Below are 8,103 nucleotides of genomic sequence, written 5' to 3'. Positions count from 1 at the left end.
TGGACACATGCATACGTATGCATGGAGTGACATGGAATTTTAATTCAAAAAATAGAAAAATGATGAGAAACACATGAAACCTTGGTTGATGTAATGTCATGCCACCAAGATGATGTGGTAAAGAAATTGGCATGTTTGACGAAGGTTTGGACACGCACCCCTCACAAACCGGAGCAAGTCGCTAGAAGGTTTGTGGTTCCGAGAGGGAACAATGCATGTTTGATGACGAACGGGAGATAGCTTCCTCTTACGGCCTTCAAATTTTTTCCTACGTTTAACGTGCACTAATACAACTGTCATGTGAAAATTTGGTAAATTTCAGGGGTCATTTGACCTTTTAAAGACATTTAAGTGATTTTATAACCATTTAATGACCGTAATTCAAATTGAACAACATCTACATGCAACGCCTAACCATAATGGTTTGAAAATCATATTTTTGTGTACTTGTGTGCGAGTTAATTCCATGTGCAGTAAATTCGAAGGAATTTTCAAACATATTGGTGTCAAGGCATGGGCACATTCATCGAGTGCATGCCATGGAATTTTAATTCCAAAAAATTAAAAAATGATCAGAGAAACATGAAACCTTGCTTGATTTACTGGCATACCACCAAGATGATGTGGTACAGAAATTGGCATGTTTGACGAAAGTTTGGACACACACCCCTCACAAACCGGAGCAACTCGCTAGAAGGTTCGTGGTTCCGAGAGGGAACAATGCATGTTTCATGACGAACGGGAGATAGCTTCCTCTTACGGCCTTGAAAAATTTTCAACGTCTAATGTGCACTACTACAACTGTAATGTGGAATTTTGGAAAATTCTAGGGGTCATTTGACCTTTCAAAGACATTTAAGTGATTTCTAACCATTTAATGACCGTAATTCAAATTTGAACTACATCTACATGCAACGCCTAACCAAAACGGTTTGAAAAATCATATCTGTGTACTTGTGTGCGAGTTAATTCCATGTGCAGTAAATTAGAAGGAATGTTCAAACATATTGGTCTCACGACATGGACACATGCATACGTATGCATGGAGTGACATGGAATTTTAATTCAAAAAAATAGAAAAATGACCAGAAACACATGAAACCTTGGTTGATGTAATGTCATGCCACCAAGATGATGTGGTAAAGAAATTGGCATGTTTGACGAACATTTGGACTCACGCCCCTCACAAACCGGAGCAACTCGCTAGAAGGTTCGTGGTTCCGAGAGGGAACAATGCATGTTTGATGACGAACGGGAGATAGCTTCCTCTTACGGCCTTCAAATTTTTTCCTACGTTTAACGTGCACTAATACAACTGTCATGTGAAAATTTGGTAAATTTCAGGGGTCATTTGACCTTCTAAAGACATTTAAGTGATTTTCTAACCATTTAATGACCGTAATTCAAATTTGAACTACATCTACATGCAACGCCTAACCAAAATGGTTTGAAAAATCATATTTTTGTGTACTTGTGTGCGAGTTAATTCCATGTGCAGTAAATTCGAATGAATTTTCAAACATATTGGTGTCAAGGCATGGGCACATGCATGGAGTGCATGCCATGGCATTTTAATTCCAAAAAATTAAAAAATGATCAGAAAAGCATGAAACCTTGCTTGATTTAATGTCATGCCACCAAGATGATGTGGTAAAAAAATTGGCTTGTTTGATGTAAGTTTGGACACACAACCCTCACAAACCGGAGCAACTCACTAGAAGGTTCGTGGTTCCGAGAGGGAACAATGCATGTTTGCCGATGGACGAGAGATAGCTTCTTTTTACGGCCTTCAAAGTTTTTCCTACGTTTAACATGCACTAATACAACTGTCATGTGAAAATTTGGAAATTTTCAGGGGTCATTTGACCTTTTAAAGACATTTAAGTGATTTTCTAACCATTTAATGACCGTAATTCAAATTTGAACTACATCTACATGCAACGCCTAACCAAAACGGTTTGAAAAATCATATTTTTTGTACTTGTGTGCGAGTTAAAAAATCATCAAACGATGTAAATATCTGGTGTTCAAAAAAGAAAATGTAAAGATCTGGCAAGACAACCGGCCCCCACACGATTGGCACTCTATCTCATGGCTCGAGGTTTGGTAGGTGATTGGCGGGGATCATTAATCAGACACAGTTCTGTATTGGAAACTGTCAGCTATTATGTTCACACATGGATTTGCTGCGGGAATTGTGTGTAATTCAAACTACAGTACTCGTAAATTCCGGTGACCGGCGTGTGTACTGTCCCCGTCGATCTAGATTCCGGCTGCCAATAAATACTACCTGGCTCACATCGTCCCGCCTGCATTCTCATCTACACCCTCCCCTCGCTCGCCCTCCCTCTCTCTCAAATCTCTGCCATGGCGCCGCCGGTCTGCCCACGTGCCGATGAGGAGTCGCCGCCCCCTGAGGACGCTCACTCGATTAGCAGCGACGAGGACCCCTACGCGTTGCCTGACAAGGTTGCGCCGGACCCCCCCAACTTTGGATTGCTTTTGGGGCCAGTACAATCTTTGTTTGTGGAAGTCGCTGCCGCCGGCTGAGAAAGCCAGTCAAGTGGCGTTCAAGAAGGAGATGGCGGAGGAGGAAGCCAGGTACCAGGCGGCCTGTGAAGCCCGTGATGCCGCCTGGAAAAAGGAGGCGGTGGAGCTTTGGGGGCGGGCGCGTCGTCGTGCCGAGGAGGTGTACGAAGACGGGTACTTCTCGAGGAAGGTCATAGGCGCTGGGCGCCTCGTCGCTGCGTGGAGGTGGGCCGATAAGCTCCAGCGTGCCACCGACGAGGAGCTCCGGTGGGCGCCCAACGAAATGGCAAGATCGGACGCGCGCGTACGCCAGCAAGAGGCAGATCGGTACGTCAAGCGCTCCGAGGCGGAGGAGACGGAGTACTGCCTCCGCACTGGGAAGACGCCGCGCACCAGGGAGCTGCTGGCGAGGGGCTGCCGGAATACTAGCCCCAGGAGGGATTATTAGTTTTAGTATTGTTCGTTTTCAATTTTATGCATTGTACCTAGTAGTTAAGTATCATCACGTATATGTGATGATATTATATATATATATATTCTGTGATGATGTAATGAACAATTAATATATATATATATATATATTATGAATTCCAATTTCTATCTGTTTTTGTATACTAATTTGAATCTAGCTGTTATCATCCACATATACAGAATGGAAAGCGTATACACACACATTGGAACAGAACATATAAGAATGGAAAACATAGTACACACATTGAAAGAGAGCAATAAATAGAGCAATACTATGATTTCTGTGAATACAAAGCTATCCACGTCGAAACAACTTCTCAAAATAAAACACGTCCATGAGACCATGACCAGCAACCCTTGCCTAGGGTAGCTCGGCTCTGCCTGAACTCGTGCACGCGTTCGTCCAAGCGGTCGACACGCTCGCGGTACATCTGGAGCGCGATCTCGAGCTCCAAGTTGGCTATTTCATCGGAGATCACCAGCTCGAGGATGCGACGGCCATGTTCCTCTACTGCGCCCAGGTGGACACCTGGGCCAAGGAGGCGGTCGAGCCTACGGACCAGCGCGTTGGCATCTAGCGGGCCGCGGACAAGGCGAATGGCGGCACCCATGCGAACGGCACGGCGGGCGTCCGGTGCAAGTACGGCGTGGCCAACATCTAGCGCAAGTACGGCGCTGAGGGCCTCTGCCCACTCCTGGCGAGGAATGGGGGTACTGATGGGACGTGTACCCAGGTGTGACGCCGTGTCGACAGCAGGCAAGCGTCGATGGATCCGCTCTTGCTGTGCGGCGCGCCGCGCCTCTCGCTCTGCGGTGCTCCAATGGTCTCGCCGTGCGGCGAGCTGCAGCCTATCGGCGCGGACACGTCTAGCTTGCTCTGCGGTGCGCCATCGATCATGTTGTGCGGCGAGCTGCAGCCTGTTGGCGCTGACATGCCTATCTTGATCCGCGGCACTCAAGCGCCATGCGCCAAAGGTCTGCTCAACCCTGGCGATGCCTGCATCACAGCGTCGTCCATCGCGTTGCCGGGGAGCGCCTCGGCCTCGACGGGCCTGGGCACCTTCTCATTTTCCTCGTCGACGAGGTTGATGGCAGAGGCGGCGCTTTGGTGGGTTGGCATGCTTGGAAAAGGTGGATGTGCTACAGGCTGCGCTTGTCGCCTCCGTGCGTCATGCGCCCCCTATGCGCAATTTAGCAGGGTGGCGGGAAACAGGTGAGGAAATGGCGGGAAACGGTGGTGTGTTCATAAAATGCCATCAATTAATGGAAACTTAGCATCGAGCTAGCACGAGAAGTAGATGATGATCAGATGAACACGGACCACACTAGGGATCCCGTCTTTGATGAATTCATCAATCCCAAACGGTTGAATACTAGCAAGCTTTTGCCCACAACACACACGGCCTATTCCATCACAAATAGGTCGGATGGATCAACTGTTTGCCACGTATCGCACATTGTCAAAAAGTAATGCGGTAGACCTTCTTTAACATGTGTTAAAAAATAAAAAAAATAAAAACAAGGACCTCGAGGTTAAATTAGCTGACGGAATGGGGCATTTCGGTCATTTGACCGAAATGACCCATCCCATCACCTAATTTAACATCGACACAACTTCCCATCCAGTCACCCATCCGATGGCTACTCCAGCCTGAGCACACTTAACTTGATAGTTTTCTTAAATGAGCTACTGGTGGAATAGCTAGTCCTTGCTGATAGGAATGCCTCTTCACATCCTTATGGCGTATCCGGATGACCGCCCGTCCCACAATGGCCAATAGATATTTTGTAGACAGAGCATATCACATACGTCTTATTAGAAGCAATCGTCTACGTTATTATCGGTCTTCGCACACATTTCTGATTACAGACCTGTTTGCCGCGTATCACACACATCTTGTTATATTGAACCGTTTTTGTTCTCTTGCCTAATCACAAACAGTTCATCCAAGTGAACCATATGCTGTACATCGCACACACCTTTGATCTGGCTGACCATTTCTTTTGGGTTGCCTAATCACAAACAATTCATCTGAGTGAACAGTATATTGTGTATCGCACACGCCTCCATCTGGCTGCCCGTTTCTTTTGTTCCTCCTCATCGCAAACAGTTCATTGAACTGAACCGTATGCCCTTCATCGCACACGCAACTAAAACTTGAATCGTGTTTGATGCATCCGTCATCGCAAACGTATTACACATTTCTGATCGTTTTCATACAGCACCGTTTGCGATTATGGCATCACACACAGTTTCTCGAAGGGTCTCTGATCGTAGTGTCGCGTTAGCAGCATCATGCAGTAGTGGCAGTTGTGTAGTAATTGTAACAGTGGTAACGGAAAAGTAACTAAGCAAAGATCAACATGTGAAAAGCTCGTAGGCATTGGATCAGTGATGGATAATTATGTCGGATGTGATTCCTCATGCAACAGTTATAACATAGGGTAACACAGAACTAGCTCCAGTTCATCAATGTAATGTAGGCATGTATTCCGAATATAGTCATACGTGCTTATGGAAAAGAACTTGCATGACATCTTTTGTCGTACCCTCCCGTGGCAGCGGGGTCCTATTGGAAACTAAGGGATATTAAGGCCTCCTTTTAATAGAGTACCGGACGAAAGCATTAACACTTAGTGAATACATGAACTCCTCAAACTATGGTCATCACCGGGAGTGGTCCCGATTATTGTCACTTTGGGGTTACCGGATCATAACACATAGTAGGTGACTATTGACTTGCAAGATAGGATCAAGAACTCACATATATTCATGAAAACATAATAGGTTCAGATCTGAAATCATGGCACTCGGGCCCTAGTGACAAGCATTAAGCATAGCAAAGTCATAGCAAATTCAATCTCAGAACATAATGGATACGAGGGATCAAACCCTATCAAAACTAACTCGATTACATGATAAATCTCATCCAACCCATCACCGTCCAGCAAGCCTATGATGGAATTACTCACGCACGGCGGTGAGCATCATGAAATTGGTGATGAAGGAAGGTTGATGATGACGACGGTGATGGATTCCCCTCTCTGGAGCCCCGAACGGACTCCAGATCAGCCCTCCCGAGAGAGATTAGGGCTTGGTGGCGACTCGGTATCGTAAAACGCGATGAATCCTTCTCTCTGATTTTTTTTCTCCCCGAACGTGAATATATAGAGTTGGAGTTGAGGTCGGTGGAGCCTCAGGGGGCCCACGAGACAGGGGGCGCGCCCCCACCCTCGTGGACAGGGTGTGGGCCCCCTAGTGTTGATTCTTTCGCCAGTATATTTTATTAATTCTAAAAATATTCTCCGTGAAGTTTCAAGTCATTCTGAGAACTTTTATTTCTGCACAAAAATAACACCATGGCAATTCTGCTGAAAACAGCGTCAGTCCGGGTTATTTCCATTCAAATCATGCAAGTTAGAGTCCAAAACAAGGGCAAAAGTGTTTGGAAAAGTAGATACGATGGAGACGTATCAACTCCCCCAAGCTTAAACCTTTGCTTGTCCTCAAGCAATTCAGTTGACAAACTAAAAGTGATAAAGAAATACTTTTACAAACTTTGTTTGCTCTTGTTGTTGTAAATATGTAAAGCCAACATTCAAGTTTTCAGCGAAGATTATGAACTAACCATATTCACAATAACATTTAGGTCTCATGTTTACTCATATCAATGGCATAATCAACTAGCGAGCAATAATAATAAATCTCGGGTGACAACACTTTCTCAAAACAATCATAATATGATATAACAAGATGGTATCTCGCTAGCCCTTTCTGAGACCGCAAAATATAAATGTAGAGCACCTCTGAAGATCAAGGACTGACTAAACATTGTAATTCATGGTAAAAGAGATCCAGTCATAGTTATACTCAATGTAAATTAACAGTAATGGATGCAAATGACAGTGGTGCTCTCCAACTGGTGCTTTTTAATAAGAGGATGATGACTCAACATAAAAGTAAATAGATAGGCCCTTCGCAGAGGGAAGCAAGGATTTGTAGAGGTTCCAGAGCTCAATTTTTTAAATAGAGATAAATAATATTTTGAGTGGCATACTTTGATTGTCAACATAACAACCGAGAGACCTCGATATCTTCCATGCTACACACATTATAGGCGGTTCCCAAGCAGAATGGTAAAGTTTATACTCCCCCACCACCAACAAGCATCAATCCATGGCTTGCCCGAAACAACGGGTGCCTCCAACTAACAACAGTCCTGGGGGAATTTTGTTTGCAATTATTTTGATTTGGTTTGAGCATGGGACTGGGCATCCCAGTGACCAGCCATTTTCTCGTGAGTGAGGAGCGGAGTCCACTCCTCTTGAGAATAACCCACCTAGCATGGAAGATACAGACAACCCTAGTTGATACATGAGCTATTCGAGCATACAAAACAGAATTTCATTTGAAGGTTTAGAGCTTGGCACATACAAATTTACTTGGAACGGCAGGTAGATATGGCATATAGGAAGGTATGGTGGACTCATATGGAATAACTTTGGGGTTTATGGAAGTGGATGCACAAGCAGTATTCCCGCTTAGTACAAGTGAAGGCTAGAAAGAGACTGGGAAGCAACCAACTAGAGAGCGACAATAGTCATGAACATGCATTAAAATTAATCAACATGAGTGCAAGCATGAGTAGGATATAATTCACCATGAACATAAATATCGTGGAGGCTATGTCGATTTTGTTTCAACTACATGCATGAACATGTGCCAAGTCAAGCCACTCGAGTCGTTCAAAAGGACGATACCACCCTATCATGCCACATCAAAACTATTTTAATAGCATGTTGGCACGCAAGGTAAACCATTATAAACTCCTAGCTAATTAAGCATGGCATAAGCAACTATAATCTCTAATTGTCATTGCAAACATGTTTCATTCATAATAGGCTGAATCGGGAACGATGAACTAATCATATTTACAAAAACAAGAGAGGTCGAGTTCATACCAGTTTCTCTCATATCAATCAGTCCATCATATATCGTCATTATTGCCTTTCACTTGCACGACCGAACGGTGTGAATAATAATAATAGTGCACGTGCATTGGACTAAGCTGGAATCTGCAAGCATTTAATTCAAGGGAGAAG

The sequence above is a fragment of the Aegilops tauschii genome, chromosome 1 (genome assembly GCF_002575655.3).
Source record: "Aegilops tauschii subsp. strangulata cultivar AL8/78 chromosome 1, Aet v6.0, whole genome shotgun sequence".
In the NCBI taxonomy this organism is placed as follows: Eukaryota; Viridiplantae; Streptophyta; class Magnoliopsida; order Poales; family Poaceae; genus Aegilops; species Aegilops tauschii.
Note: the sequence above shows the minus strand (reverse complement) of the source record.